The sequence below is a fragment of the Carassius carassius genome, chromosome 49 (genome assembly GCF_963082965.1).
Source record: "Carassius carassius chromosome 49, fCarCar2.1, whole genome shotgun sequence".
Taxonomy (NCBI): domain Eukaryota; kingdom Metazoa; phylum Chordata; class Actinopteri; order Cypriniformes; family Cyprinidae; genus Carassius; species Carassius carassius.
In genome coordinates this window covers 16,519,652-16,533,522 of record NC_081803.1, presented here as the reverse complement: position 1 = coordinate 16,533,522, position 13,871 = coordinate 16,519,652, and the positions used below count along the sequence as shown (strand labels likewise).

Genomic DNA, 13,871 nt, shown 5'->3' with positions numbered 1-13,871 from the left:
TAACATAATGCCGACATCTCAAAATGTGCTTCGATTTATCAGAGTGGTTACTTAGTCATTTTCCCCAATCATATGAAAACTGATTCTAAACTTGATAACATGCATCAAACATCAAAATGGAAGAAAGGAAACAAATTAAACCGGTACAAATGATTATGTGTTTTTGCCATGTGTCCCTTTAGTTGATAATCATATTTTTAAAAAAGAGCTAATCAACTTTGTGATCCAAGGGTTAAAGCTTTGATAATATCTGCTGGGGTTTGATGGCTTTTGGTGCGCACACGAGTGCGATTGCTGCATTCACACCTGCCCAAACGAACCGCACCAAGAGAGACAATGAACTCTAGTGCGATTCAAACAAATTAAATGAGGCAGGTGTGAAAGCACTCTAAGTCAGACACAGATATTACAAGAATCTGAAGAGAAAACAAGAAGTACTTTTGAAAATGTCATTATTTTCATACATACAGTACATCTCTGGGTCCCTAAGCGTAAAGAAAGCAGCTCAATCTCAGCAGAGAGTAATGGCCTGTAATTTGCCTGCATCAGTCTAGAGGACGTATCTCCACACGGCCCGTCACTCTTAAAGTCTTTCCTCCCCGATTCATCCTGTCCTGTGTACCCTGTGACCGCCTGCCTTTCTCTGTGATGTCTGCAGTACTGCTGTGGAGGCGTTGCCAAGGAAACGCAGGCTGGCAGCGCGCTGGAGTTATTGAACCACAACTGGCTTTTTGCTTTAGAGGATAATTAGCTTCTGTCTCACAGGTTTCTCTCAGCCGATGGGACTCCAGTGGAACCTGCGGCTGTTCTGAGCGTCTTCCTCCAGTTAGAGCTTTTAACCCGTCGGATGGCGGTTAGTGGTGGCCGCAGGTGCTCCCTTTACCTGGACGAAAAACTGTGTGAACACTCCAGCAATCCTCAAACACACACACACACAATACCCAGACTTCCTTTTATTCTTCAACACACAGTGAGCTCTGGCGGAGATATAAACCTATCTGTCTCTCTCTTTGTTTCTCTCATATTAAAAAATAAATAAAAATCTCATTCAATTTCTGTTGTTAATGAGTGTCTAAAATAATACTGATTGAATGAATCTCATTTAATATAATGTACAGATATAATTAATGGTTTTAATTGTATTGCCTTCATCTAGATATTTGAACTGGAAAACAAGACAAATATACTGATTAAAAATATAGCTTTCTTTATTCAGTGCGATGAAGCAAGTGTGTGTATAGGCTAAGTTTGCAGTTTCAGCAGGCGAGTCTGACACACAAATACATTCCCGCATTAAAAGAGGCGGAGAACAGAGACAGATCCTTTGACCTTCTGCTTTCACACACAGTACAGTCACAGTCCAGTGACACACACACTCAGATCACAAATGCACATTAATCTTTTTATCCCTTGCACATTTGTATATTTAAATGCTGTAAATGTTTAAGACTTTCTAATAAATTGTTGATAGGCTATTATTGTATTAATTGTCTCATTTTTGGTATATCTCTCTTCTCCTGTATATAAACTGTATATTTTAACTCTTTTAACACATGAAATCATTAACCTAACACACTTTTCAGTACTCCCTCCATAAGTGTAAGTGCAAATTAAGCAAAGAATCACAAAGAAACCTGGATGTAGCTTTGCTGTTCGGTGTTCCATGTTAAAGGTTGTAGCAGCAGCATTAAAGCATTAGTTACATGTGTGAAAGTGTGTGCGTAAAACCTTGCTGGCTTTGGGAAGTGTGTGTGTGACTCGGTGTGCTTGCAGAAGTGTATGTGTGCCTTTATCCATAGAGCGGCCAGCCAGGCTGCAGATATCATCCATCTCCTTGTCACAAAGCGCCAGGGTTGCTGGGTAGGCAGCAGACAGCCGCTCGGTGCTGAGGATGGGAGCTGAATCCTAATTCCGCCGCTGCTCTCCCCCGCCTCCCACGATGGAAAATCGTTAACCTCAGGATTGGAGAACAAAGCAGAGAGCTTTAGCCAGCTAGCTGATGTTAACACAACCACATATGAAAAAAGTCTCAGAGAGACATGCTGAAATCATGCAAAGTATGTTCAGATGTAAATCCTTCAGACCTTCTGTGGTTTTTGAAGAGTAGCTCTGTTTCAAAACCCAGTGAGCTGCCTACAGTGTCAGCTGCCTTTTAAGACAGTGGAATATCATAAGGGACTGATTTGAAGTTCATATTTATGAATTAGGGAAGTCATCAGGTTTCGACATCAGGTGCATTCAGGTTATTTGGTCAGAGGCAAAAAAAAAAAACTTTTACAAAATGATGATTAAAGAATGTGCATCAGTTTGTTTTTGCTGCTTTTTGTCTTTATTTCATGAATGTGCTGCAAATTAAATTTGCATTACATATTCTATAGTAATTTTAAAATACTATAACATTTCTTACATTGCAACTTAGTTTTATTATAAATGGGGAAAAAAAGGGAAATCTACTGTCAATACAGGTGCTGCATTCACTGTATCCAACATGTTTTGGAAACTTGAATAGTTCACCCAAAAATGTAAATTTGCTGAAAATGTACTCAGGCCATTCAAGATGTAGATGAGCTTGTTTTCTCATGGGAATAGATTTGGAGAAATTTAGCATTACATCACTTGCTCACCAAAGGATCCTCTGCAGTGAATGGGTGCCGTCAGAATGAGAGTTCAAACAGCTGATAAAAACATCGCCATAATAATTCACAAGTAATTCACATGGCAGTCCATCAATTTACATCTTGTGAAGTGAAGTGTGTTTGTAAGAAACAAATTCATGAAAATGTTTTAACCTCAGTCCTCCATCCATAATATTGTTTCCTCCTATGAAAATGTATTCTGAATCAGGAGAGAAATATGCACAGATCAAGCTCAGTTTACAAGTAAAAAGATTTCTAAACAAATATGTGAGAGAACAACAGGGAATGGACTTTTCCACTGGAGGAAGCGTCATCATGGATTATGGAGTATTATGCATTTTGTCCAGAAGCAACTGATTAAAGTTAAAATGCCTTACAAACATGAAGTTTTTCACTGCACAAAACATTATTTGATAGACTGACACCCATTCACTGCAGAGGATCCATTGGTGGGCAGGTAATGTAATGCTGAATACTAAATCAAAATCAAGTCATCAACAACTTGGATAGCCTGAGGTTGAGTCAATTTTCAGCAATCTGTCGAACATGACTTGAATGCACCAAGACAGCTCAGTGAGCACCTCACAAATTACAATACAGACTTGATTTGCAATTGATTTCAATAGTTTGCTGCTACACTTATGGTGTACTACACTAATAAGAATAAAAATAAAAGATTTCAATAGAGTCTGCTATTAACTGGAAGACGGAAAAGTGTTTTAAGATACCTATGCATACATTAACATAACTATATCCTTAAAATGCTGCCTTGAAATGTGTTTATCACAGGTAACAAAAATTGTGCTCGATGTATTGTTGCCGCATAAAATGTAACTTTAATGACAAATTCAAATTAGACAGATGTCTTGTTATTAAAGAGTTTTAAGGAGTTATTTACAGCTTTTGGTTTATCTTTACCTATAGACATTAAGCAAAGAGCCATGTTTAGGTTATCGGATCTCTCACCTTGGTCAAGTTACTGATGGTAAAACAAGATAATCTCACCTATCGGTTAGAAACTCTTCCTTTCTGTCTGATCTTGTAAACCATTGGAATGTCCACAAAATTGACAGTGTAGAATATTAAGATTTGAAATGTTTAGAGTCATATATTAAAATAAAATCTATTTTCTTAATATATCTGCCTGTATTTCTGTGTGCGAGGACAGGCGATTTTGTTCTAGCGCAGGCCTTTTTGTTGTTTTGAACTCAAAGGACCCTCCTGAGTTTGCAGGCCTGGGGAACAGATCCGGTCCCACACACAAAGGAAACTTTGATTAAAGGGTGAGTAAAACAAATGCTCTGCTCGTATGTTATCAAAATCTACTGGCCTTTCCTCGGAAGTTCAGCTTCAAGGGATCTCCCATGAAAAACGAGAAAAGAAAAACGTAATTATCTTTTATGCAAACTAAACAATCATTCTCTTAGATTAAAAAACCCAATGCATGAATCCTGGAGTCCAAAGTAAACAGTGGCGAGCAGGAGGAAGATGTGCTCAGACACAGAGCCCAGCATGAGAGCGGCTCTTCATGTGTTATCTGGATGTTTGAAGATGTTTACATTGAGTGTCCAAATCCTTACCACATGTCAGATGATCAGGCCTTACTGTAAGAACAACATAACCATATGTACCATACTGACAATCAATCAGACAATACATTTCATGTGTTTACAAAAAAAAGTGGAATGATTAAAAGCAGAAACTATAGATCTGCCTTTTTGCATTTTTTGTTATTTAGCTTACATCAGTTATTTCAAATGTTATTCATGTATAATATTTTAAATATTTAAATATAGAGATAGACAATTAATTATATTCATTTTTTATTACTACTGTATCCAAGAAAATTAAAAAATAACATACTAAAAAAATCTATCATTTTTAAAAGCTACAAGTGAATTTAGTTATTACAATATCATGTATGAAAATATATATTTATTTCTGATCTCTATATATACTGTGTTCATTTTAATAAATATAATTATTTAACTATTTTTTTGTTGCCATGTATGACAACAAATGTGATAATTTTAAATTTTTTTTTTTGATAGCTTAATATGAGGAACATTCCACATACCATAAAAATCCTATCCTTTATAGACCTCTGATGGTGCATTTTCGTGTAATAATTTGCAGTTTAGTTGCTAAAGTCACTGTAAAAATTGTTTTATTTAGGCTACTTGCTAAAGCCATTTTACCCACAGTTGTGCTAATAATAATATTAGTTAATATTATATAATGTGCACCAATTATACTATTAATTGTTGGACGTTGTTTAAATACTAGTCAAAATTAGCCAGATTTACATTTTTACTTTGTGATCACATGATTGGTTGGACATTCCATTACAGTGTTGACAAGTGATTTTACCACACCAGTCTCACGCCAGCACGTGTAAGGTGACACGGTTGTCCTTTCAAAACAGTGTGATAGTTAATGTTTATAGCATCGATAGTCACAGCTGGCTGGAGGAGGGCTTTCGGAGAAGAGCCGCGATGCCTTGTTCTTCTGCTGGACTGGAGCTCAAAACACTCATACAGCTGTGTGTTAGACATGAGCAGCCGAGCCCAGCCAGAACAAGAGGAGAACTTTACGGCATGCGAACAGACGCATCCACCCAGCTGTGGCGGCTGGGGAACCGTCGGACGAACATGAGGCTTGTGTCCCGTTCACATGACAGCTGTGAAAGTTTCATGGTCTGTGAGATGAAGTCCATCATCGTATTGACTTGCACCTTCGCGGAGAGAAGAGAAACAAGCTACGTCACATAATGCAAAAACATGAAGAGATATAGGCTAGAAAAAAGAAAAGAAAAGAAAAAAAACCTTTTGGCCAATATTTATAAGCCAGTAATTATTTTCACATTATGGCCGATAAAGATAATGGATCGACGTTCATTTTTCACAATATTTTGTCTAAATTAATGTAAAAAATTTAAATCAGCCATATTAAATGCTACAAGTAAAATTTAGCATCACATTATGTACAATAGGAAAAATGAATATTTATTTGAGATTTGCTTAATATTAGATTTAACTGTAATAAATGATTAATGTATATATATATATATATATATATATATATATATATATATATATATATATATATATATATATATATATATATATAATCTTTAAATGAGTGACACAAATAGTGATATATTGGAGCCAGTATATTGTATAGAATATTGTATATTGTCTAAATAATTTTACTTAAAACACTACAAATGAATTAAGGCATAACAGCATTAAAATGTGTACTACAGTAGCCCATGAAAATAAAAATTGAGATTGGCTAAAGATTACATTTACATGTGTATAATGAATGGTTACATTTCTAAAATAGTATTTTTATATGAAAATTAGAGCACGTATAAACAGATGCAACCTCATCAGACAAAAAAAATAAAATAAAATAATTCATATACTGAAGTGATATTACATTTCTACCGATAAGCTGATAATAATTTTTATTATTGATAATTATTTTGACCTAAAGAGTTGACCAATATTTAAAAATGTTATAGTAATTTAAAATAATAATAATGATATAAAAAATAAAGTGAATTTAGGCATCACAACATTATAATATAAAGAAATAAAAATGGATATTTATTTTAAGATTTGCTATAGATTACATTTAACTGTTTTAATCAATTATGAATGTTTTAAATATTATCTCTTAAGATGATGGAAAAGGTACAGGAATCCTTAATGTGCAATACAAGACATGGGTTATTGCCTGAAGACTGTTGGCCTACGCTTCCACTTTTCCAGAATTATTATTATGAAGTTTGCGTTGCCATGGCAGCAGAGCCACTGCAGCGATGATGGTCAGCACAGGTGAGTTACCTGACCCCAGGCTCTGTTTGACCACTCATACTGATGAGAAATCAGCTCTTCAAACTCCAGCAGAAACACTAACCTCTGACCAGCAGATCAGCAGTTAAATGGAATTACAGCCCAATCATTCTCTTGTTTAGTGGAGTGATATTTAATACACATCAGTCTTATAGATAGCTACCCATCATCTCTTAACCTAATATACATGAAATCTGTTCTCTGGAGGATTCCTCACAGATGTTCCTGCTATTTGAGAAGGATATACTGGACAGGTGTGATGCACTGTTTATGAAACTCATTCACCTGCATATGGCTTTCTACAAAAAGGCATGCAGCAATTATTTAAAAAAAAAAACATGCTGATCGTGTTCTATAACCTGATGCTTATCAATATGTCAAAGCAAAACTGTAATAAAGCAGTCTGTACAGTGATCTGGCTGTCATATGGTAGTGCTGTGTTCAATTCAACAAAGTCACAGACATTACACTTAAAGATAAACGTAGGAAAAATCCATGCCGTTACTGCTGAAGTAGTTCAAACTGAGTGTAGCCTATGTCTATGAATGGGACATAACAATTAGAAAAGAAAGTCTCCCTGTCTGGACCAAACTGGACCTGATTCACATGGTGCTGTGAAAATAACTACATTAAACTCAAACTGGTTCAGGGGAGAGTCAGTAAGTTTAGAGCCCAACTTATATCTCTCTTGTGGCTTGTTCAGGCCAGGGCACTCTGACGGAGGTCATCTTCTATTAAAAAGAAACACTGGGGACATCTAGTGGACATTTTCTAAGCACACTTAATATCCTACACAACAGCTAAAGATTTTCAAATGAGTCACGTGCAGAATTACTGGCCTGTGATCTTGGTTTTTAATTGGTCAAATTAAGTTTATTATTATTATTATTATTATTATTATTATTATTCATACAATAGCAATACATTATTCATAATTTATTTAAAAAGTATTTCAACGTTGCACTGATGATCACATTAATATTTATCTGAATGTATCTAATGGTCACATGACACGCAGGTAAGCAAATAATATATATATATATATATATATATATATATATATATATATATATATATATATATATATATATATATATATATATATATATATATATAATGATTTATTTGAATTGAATTTTTTTATGATTGAACTAATGATTAACTTTTCGTTAAACACACAGATCGCCTGTAGCTCCTTCACGCACCCCATTTTGGGAAACCTTGACGTAATGTAATGTTTAATCCACTTTATGTTGTTAATTTCAGCGAATGGAATATATTTTCTTACTTTTTGTATTTTTAAATCAACATGGTACAAGATTATCCTATTTAAATAGACGTTATAAGTGAGTAAGGTCAAAAGTAATCTCATATTACCTGAGATGTGTGACGTAATGGATTACGTTACAAACTACAATTTTGTCATGTAATTTGGAATCAGTAACGGATTACAATTTGTAAATAATCTACACACACACATACACACACACACACACACACACACACACACACACACACACACACACACACACAATGAACTGCTTAGTTATATATAAGTTATGTTTACCACTTATGTAACGTAATTATGCTTATTAATCAAAACCAGATCTCCATCGCTTCAACTAAAACCCCGCCCTCCAGTGAGCGAATCCGATCCGAGCACGTAAAATGATTGACAGGCGCCTCCAGGTTTTCTGATAGGCTAACATGCACGGGGCGCTGTTTCAGCGTAATGGTTAACTGTCAAGTAATGCCGACGTTTTATTCGATATACAGTAGATTAACATAAACTGTCTGGCCTGCTTTCATTTGCTGTCGCACGAACTCCCGCTGTCCATAAGGGGGCAGCAGCGTGCCAGTCTGCAATAATTCATATCAATATGAATAATGTCTTATCTGAGAAACCTGGTAAGAAAAACATGTTCCTCATTCCCCATCGTTGATAATGTGACACTAATTTTAAAGGATGGTTTGATAAAACAGAATTTCTGTATGGATGAGACATTTAAATTAAAATTTTAATTGGTGATGAATGGCCAGCAACCCTTCACACACAGCCACGTACGTGCAGTTCAGAGACCGCACACACTGTCTCATCATTTCATCAAACATATTGCTCAGACTTGATCTGCCGTTTATGTATCCCATGAGGCCCCTGGCTGCATGAGAAATGCTAAACTAATAGGAATTGATTAGAGCCGGATCTCTCAGGTTGTTCATTCCCAGCGGTTGTGCTGATTTATGCGGCCTGTCAGTCTGTCTGATGAAGACAGATGCACTCAGAATAACTGCTGCACAACTTCTCTTCAGTTTGCTGCATTTTAATGGCTCTAATTCAAAGAGGAAGTGATTATTATACGGGCTGATTGAAGTGGCGGCAGATGGAGAACACAAGCGTGTGTGTGTGTGTGTGTGTGTGTGTGTGTGTGTGTGTTGGTTTGGTTCTGTTTCCAGATTTCAAAAACACATAGGTGTCACACCGCAGCCAATAACATTCTTCATTTGAGGAAATATAGCAAATATATGAGGAAAAATGATTTAGAAAATGTCAAGGGCAGCTGAACATGACTTTTCATCTTGTCCATCAAGTGTCACAGTGTCTGGTTTGTGTTCCCTGGGTAACCACTAGATGTCCGCCTTCCCCACGGTGTCTGTCACTTCCTGAACCACATTCCCCACGATCTCTGTCTCCTCATTGCACTCAGCTGTTACACCCCATTTGTATTGTCATTTCCCTGTGTATTTATACCCTGTCTGTTTTAGTATGTGTCACGGAGTCCTTGTATTTATCTCGCCACTTCCAAGTTCTGTTCTTGCCCGTTTGTTTTGTTCTGTGTATTTTTGATTGCCACTTTGGTTTTGACCCCTGCCTGGACTAGATTTGATGTACGTTTTTCCCTTATTAAAAATACTTACTGCAATTGGATCTACCTGTCCTCTGTTTTTGTGTGTGGATCGTGACAGAAGGACTCCGTCATGATAAGATACAGCGGTGTGGGATTTCGTATACAGTCCCCAGCCACCATAAATGAGCGGATGGGGAGACTTACTAACCTGACCACTCTCAGTCAAAAGGGGAGTGAGGTGGGGGCCTTGGCGCAGATGTTCTGGACAATGGCAGTGGGGATGGGATATAACGATGAGGCCCTGAAGTACCTGTTCAACGACTGCCTGGATGACACTTTACCTGGGTGGGAGATGAAGGGGCTGGAGATACTGGATTTTTGGGGGTTCACCAGTTACCTACAGCATCGATCTCGGTGGGATGACTCAGTCACACCTGTCTCTCTCGGTGGGAGGGCCGACTCTAGACCGGGGTCTACAGACAGTAGGACCACCAGCCCAGTACCACTGCACAATATGGCCGCCGGCCCAGCGCCACTGCCCAAGTTGGCCACCGGCCCAGCGCCACTGCACAAGATGGCTGCCAGCCCAGCGCCACGAGGCAAGATGGACGCCAGCCCAGCGCCACTGCCCAAGATGGATGCCAGCCCAGCGCCACAGCACAAGGTGGTCGCCAGCCCAGCGCCACGATGCAAGATGGCTGCCAGCCCAGCGCCACGGCCCAAGATGGCCGCCGGTCCAGAGTCATGGCACAAGATGGCTGCTTGCCCAGCGCCTCTGCACAGGATGACAGCCACAGCTGACCCTCCAGAGTCAGGGCTAGTCACCGTTGACCTTCCAGAGTCAGGGCTAGTCACCGATGACCTTCCAGAGTCAGGGCTAGTCACCGATGACCTTCCAGAGTCAGGGCTAGTCACCGTTGACCCTCTGGAGTCAGGGCTAGTCACCTTTGACCCTCCGGAGTCAGGGCTAGTCACCGTTGACCCTCCGGAGTCAGGGCTAGTCACCGTTGACCCTCCGGAGTCAAGCCAAGTCACCATTGATCTTTATGAACAAAGTCAGGTCAACATTGATCTTTGTGGGGAAAGTCAAGTCACCAGTGATCTTCATGGGCAAGGTCAAGTCACCGACTATCTTCATGAACAAATGCAAGTCACCAATGATCTTAATGAGCAGAGTCAAGTCAGTACTGATCTTCTAGAATCCAGTCAAAACACCATGGGATTACCAGAGTCGCTCCACGTCTCTGCCGAACTAACAGAGCCTCTCCACACCTCTGCTGAATTACCAGAGCCTCTCCACGTCTCTGCTGAACTACTAGAACCTCTCCTCGTCTCGGCGGAACTTCCATAGCCTCGTCACGTCTCAGCCGAACTCTCTGAGCGCTCGACTGATCCTGTCGTGGCCACGGAGGCTACCCTTAACTTGTTCATGTTCTCTGTTTCAGACTTGCCTAACCAGACTTGCCCTCCTGTTTATTCGATCCCACTGTGGTGGTCTTCTGCTCCGCCCTGGGGGGTTTCTGTCTCGACCACACGGATGTGGTGGTCTTCTGCTCCGCCCTGGTGGGCCTCTGTCTCAACCGCACGGTTGTGGTGGTCTTCTGTGCCGCCGGGGTGGGCTTCTGTCTCGACCGCACGGATGTGGTGGTCTTCTGCGCCGCCCTGGTGGGCTTCTGTCTCGACCACACGGATGTGGTGGTCGTCTGTGCCGCCCTGGTGGGCTTCTGTCTCGACCACACGGATGTGGTGGTCTTCTGCTCCGCCCTGGTGGGCCTCCGTCTCAACCGCACGGCTGTGGTGGTCTTCTGCGTCGCCCTGGTGGGCTTCTGTCTCGACCGCACGGATGTGGTGGTCGTCTGCACCGCCCTGGTGGGCTTCTGTCTCGACCACAAGGATGTGGTGGTCTTCTGCTCTGCCCTGGTGGGCCTCTGTCTCAACCGCACGGCTGTGGTGGGCTCCGGTTTCGCCTGCGCCGCCCAGTTCCACTTGTTCCTCCCTGGAATCCTGCCCGGTCGGCACTTTCCTGGGTCCCTGAACGCCCTGACCCACCCTGGTCTTCTGGTTGTTGTTGTTTTTTTTTCCACTTCCTGTCTCTGTTCCCCTCTTTGAGCCTGGCCCTCCGTCCCTCCCCCTGATCCTCCGCCGGTCCACCTCCCTCCTGGGCTCCTTGTTTTTGTGTTTGCACTTCTGGTCTCTGTTTCCCCATTTCACCTGGTCCTCTTGTCTCTGTTTCCCCATTTTACCTGGCCCTCCGTCCCTCCCCCTGAGCCTCCACCAGTCCACCTCCCTCCTGGTCTCTTGTTTTTGTCGGTCACGTCTTGGAGCGTCTGGTAGCCGCTCCGTAGAGGGGGGGTACTGTCACAGTGTCTGGTTTATGTTCCCTGGGTAACCACTAGATGTCCTCCTTCCCCACGGTGTCTGTCACTTCCTGAACCACATTCCCCAAGATCTCTGTCTCCTCATTGCACTCAGCTGTCCCTGGTCATTAATCATTGCACTCAGCCAATTCCCCATTAGCGTTGTCATTTCCCTGTGTATTTATACCCTGTCTGTTTTAGTATGTGTCACGGAGTCCTTGTATTTAGCTCGCCACTTCCAAGTTCTGTTCTTGCCCGTTTGTTTTGTTCTGTGTATTTTTGATTGCCACTTTGGTTTTGACCCCTGCCTGGACTAGATTTGATGTACGGTTTTCCCTTATTAAAAATACTTACTGCAATTGGATCTACCTGTCTTCTGTTCTTGTGTGTGGATCGTGACATCAAGTATGTGATTTTTATCTCACAATTCATATTCAATATCTCACAGTTCTGACTTTTCAAATATAAACAGATACAACAGATATAAACTCACAATTCTAAAAAAAAGCCATGATTGCGAGTAAAAAAAAAATATTTTCTTAAAAAAATATATATAAATCCAGAATTGCATGTTACATTCAGAATCCCTGATTTTAACAAATCGTGAGATTATATCTGGCAGTTCTGAGAAAAAAAAGAAAATAACAAGGCTTCCAAGAATTGCCAGAAAAAATCTTTTTAGCATAAAAGTCACAATTACCTTTACCAATTAACTTATTTTGTGGTGAAAATGGCCTGTATGAATCTTATTTATTTATAAGGTAAAAAATGCTTGAATGTTTATAGGATAGATACACTTATTCATACAACATTTAATTTTAGGAAACTGGTTACACTGAGAAATTCAATTTGTATATAAATCACCATTTATATTTCCTTCACATTTCAGGTATATCATCTCTTTTTTTCAACAGTATATCTTACCTTTATAGAGTTTGAGTGATGTGTGTGCCCACTCGTGGTTTGCTGATAACACACTAAGCTTATAAAGACACACCCCTCATCATTTTCAGGTTGGGATGGTCATGTGACAGCTCAGGTGTTGGAGTATGAATGTTTAGGCAAACTCGCACCCCATCTCTATCAGCAGGCCAAACCATGTGGACATGGTAATGGTAACATTATTTTTATGCTTTATATGTTGTTAAGTGATTCTTATAAGATTTAGTTTTATTTTCTCCTCTGACCCAGCACACATGCATTGTCATCTAGAAGTATTCTGCTTTATTTCCTTCTACTCTATGAAAGAATGAGATTTTTGGATGGATTTTTAGCCTTTCTCATAAGTAAACACGTCTTTGAAATGTAAACAGGTAGAAAGAGGTGATAACCTGTATGGATCAGTCTTTCATGAGCGACTGTGCTTCCTAATCTGACCTTAGAATGGCCTGTCTTTCACTTGCCATCAAAACATCTGCCATTTCTATTTAAAGAGAAGAGAGGTTTCATTTAGAAATCTTATCAAAAATCTCAGTCGTATCATTGGCAGGGTGTGTTTTCTAATGAGAAAATTGTCAATACAGGCTTCCCTTCCTGTGATGGCTGTCTTCGGCGGTGGGCTGCATGCACGCTTCCCAGCTTTCATGAGCGTTGTCATGGTGATCAAACAGCCGTTGTGGTGCTTTCTGACAGAAGAACAGAGCAGGCAGCTTGACATGACTGAAGCGCGACTGAGCTCTCGTAGTTGCAGGCGAGACACATGCTTTGGTCTAAATTACACAAGCTGACAGATGTTCTTTTTATTTTTTCCCCAATTTTGTCATTTAAACCCTTCTGTTTCTTTTTTTTAATGACTGTGTGGTCCCTGTGTTGGGATTTTAGGTGATTTTAGTATGCTTTGCTCTGAGAGTTTGTGTAGCATCTAATCTGGTGTCTGCTGTTCACCTTTCGATCTCTCCTGAACTTTTCAAAACTGAATATGGGATTTGTCAAGCTAATAATAGTTTGGACCTGATGTATTTTTATCATATATCTGCGTTTCTAGCTCAGAGTGAAGATGAGCATTCAGTTGATTTTCTCTGAGTGAACCTCAGTGTTAAACTCTTGATTGTATTTACTGTATTTTCACATACTTCAGTTCCACTCAAGAAAGAAAGTCATACAGGTTTGGGACAACATGAAGGGTGAATAAATGATAGGATTTATATTTTTGGTTAAGCTATCCCTTTAAAC

At 39.8% G+C, this 13,871-nt stretch overlaps 1 long non-coding RNA gene across 1 annotated transcript in view; it reads left to right on the top strand.

The window, feature by feature from the left end:
* The window catches only part of LOC132132734 (uncharacterized), a 48,905-nt gene extending 47,906 nt beyond the window's left edge, over window positions 1–999 (top strand). Inside the window, exon 3 of the long non-coding RNA XR_009429074.1 lies at window positions 766–999. This is a non-coding gene — a long non-coding RNA (uncharacterized LOC132132734). The remainder of the gene's footprint in view (window positions 1–765) is intronic.
* Window positions 1,000–13,871: the final 12,872 nt, after the last annotated feature.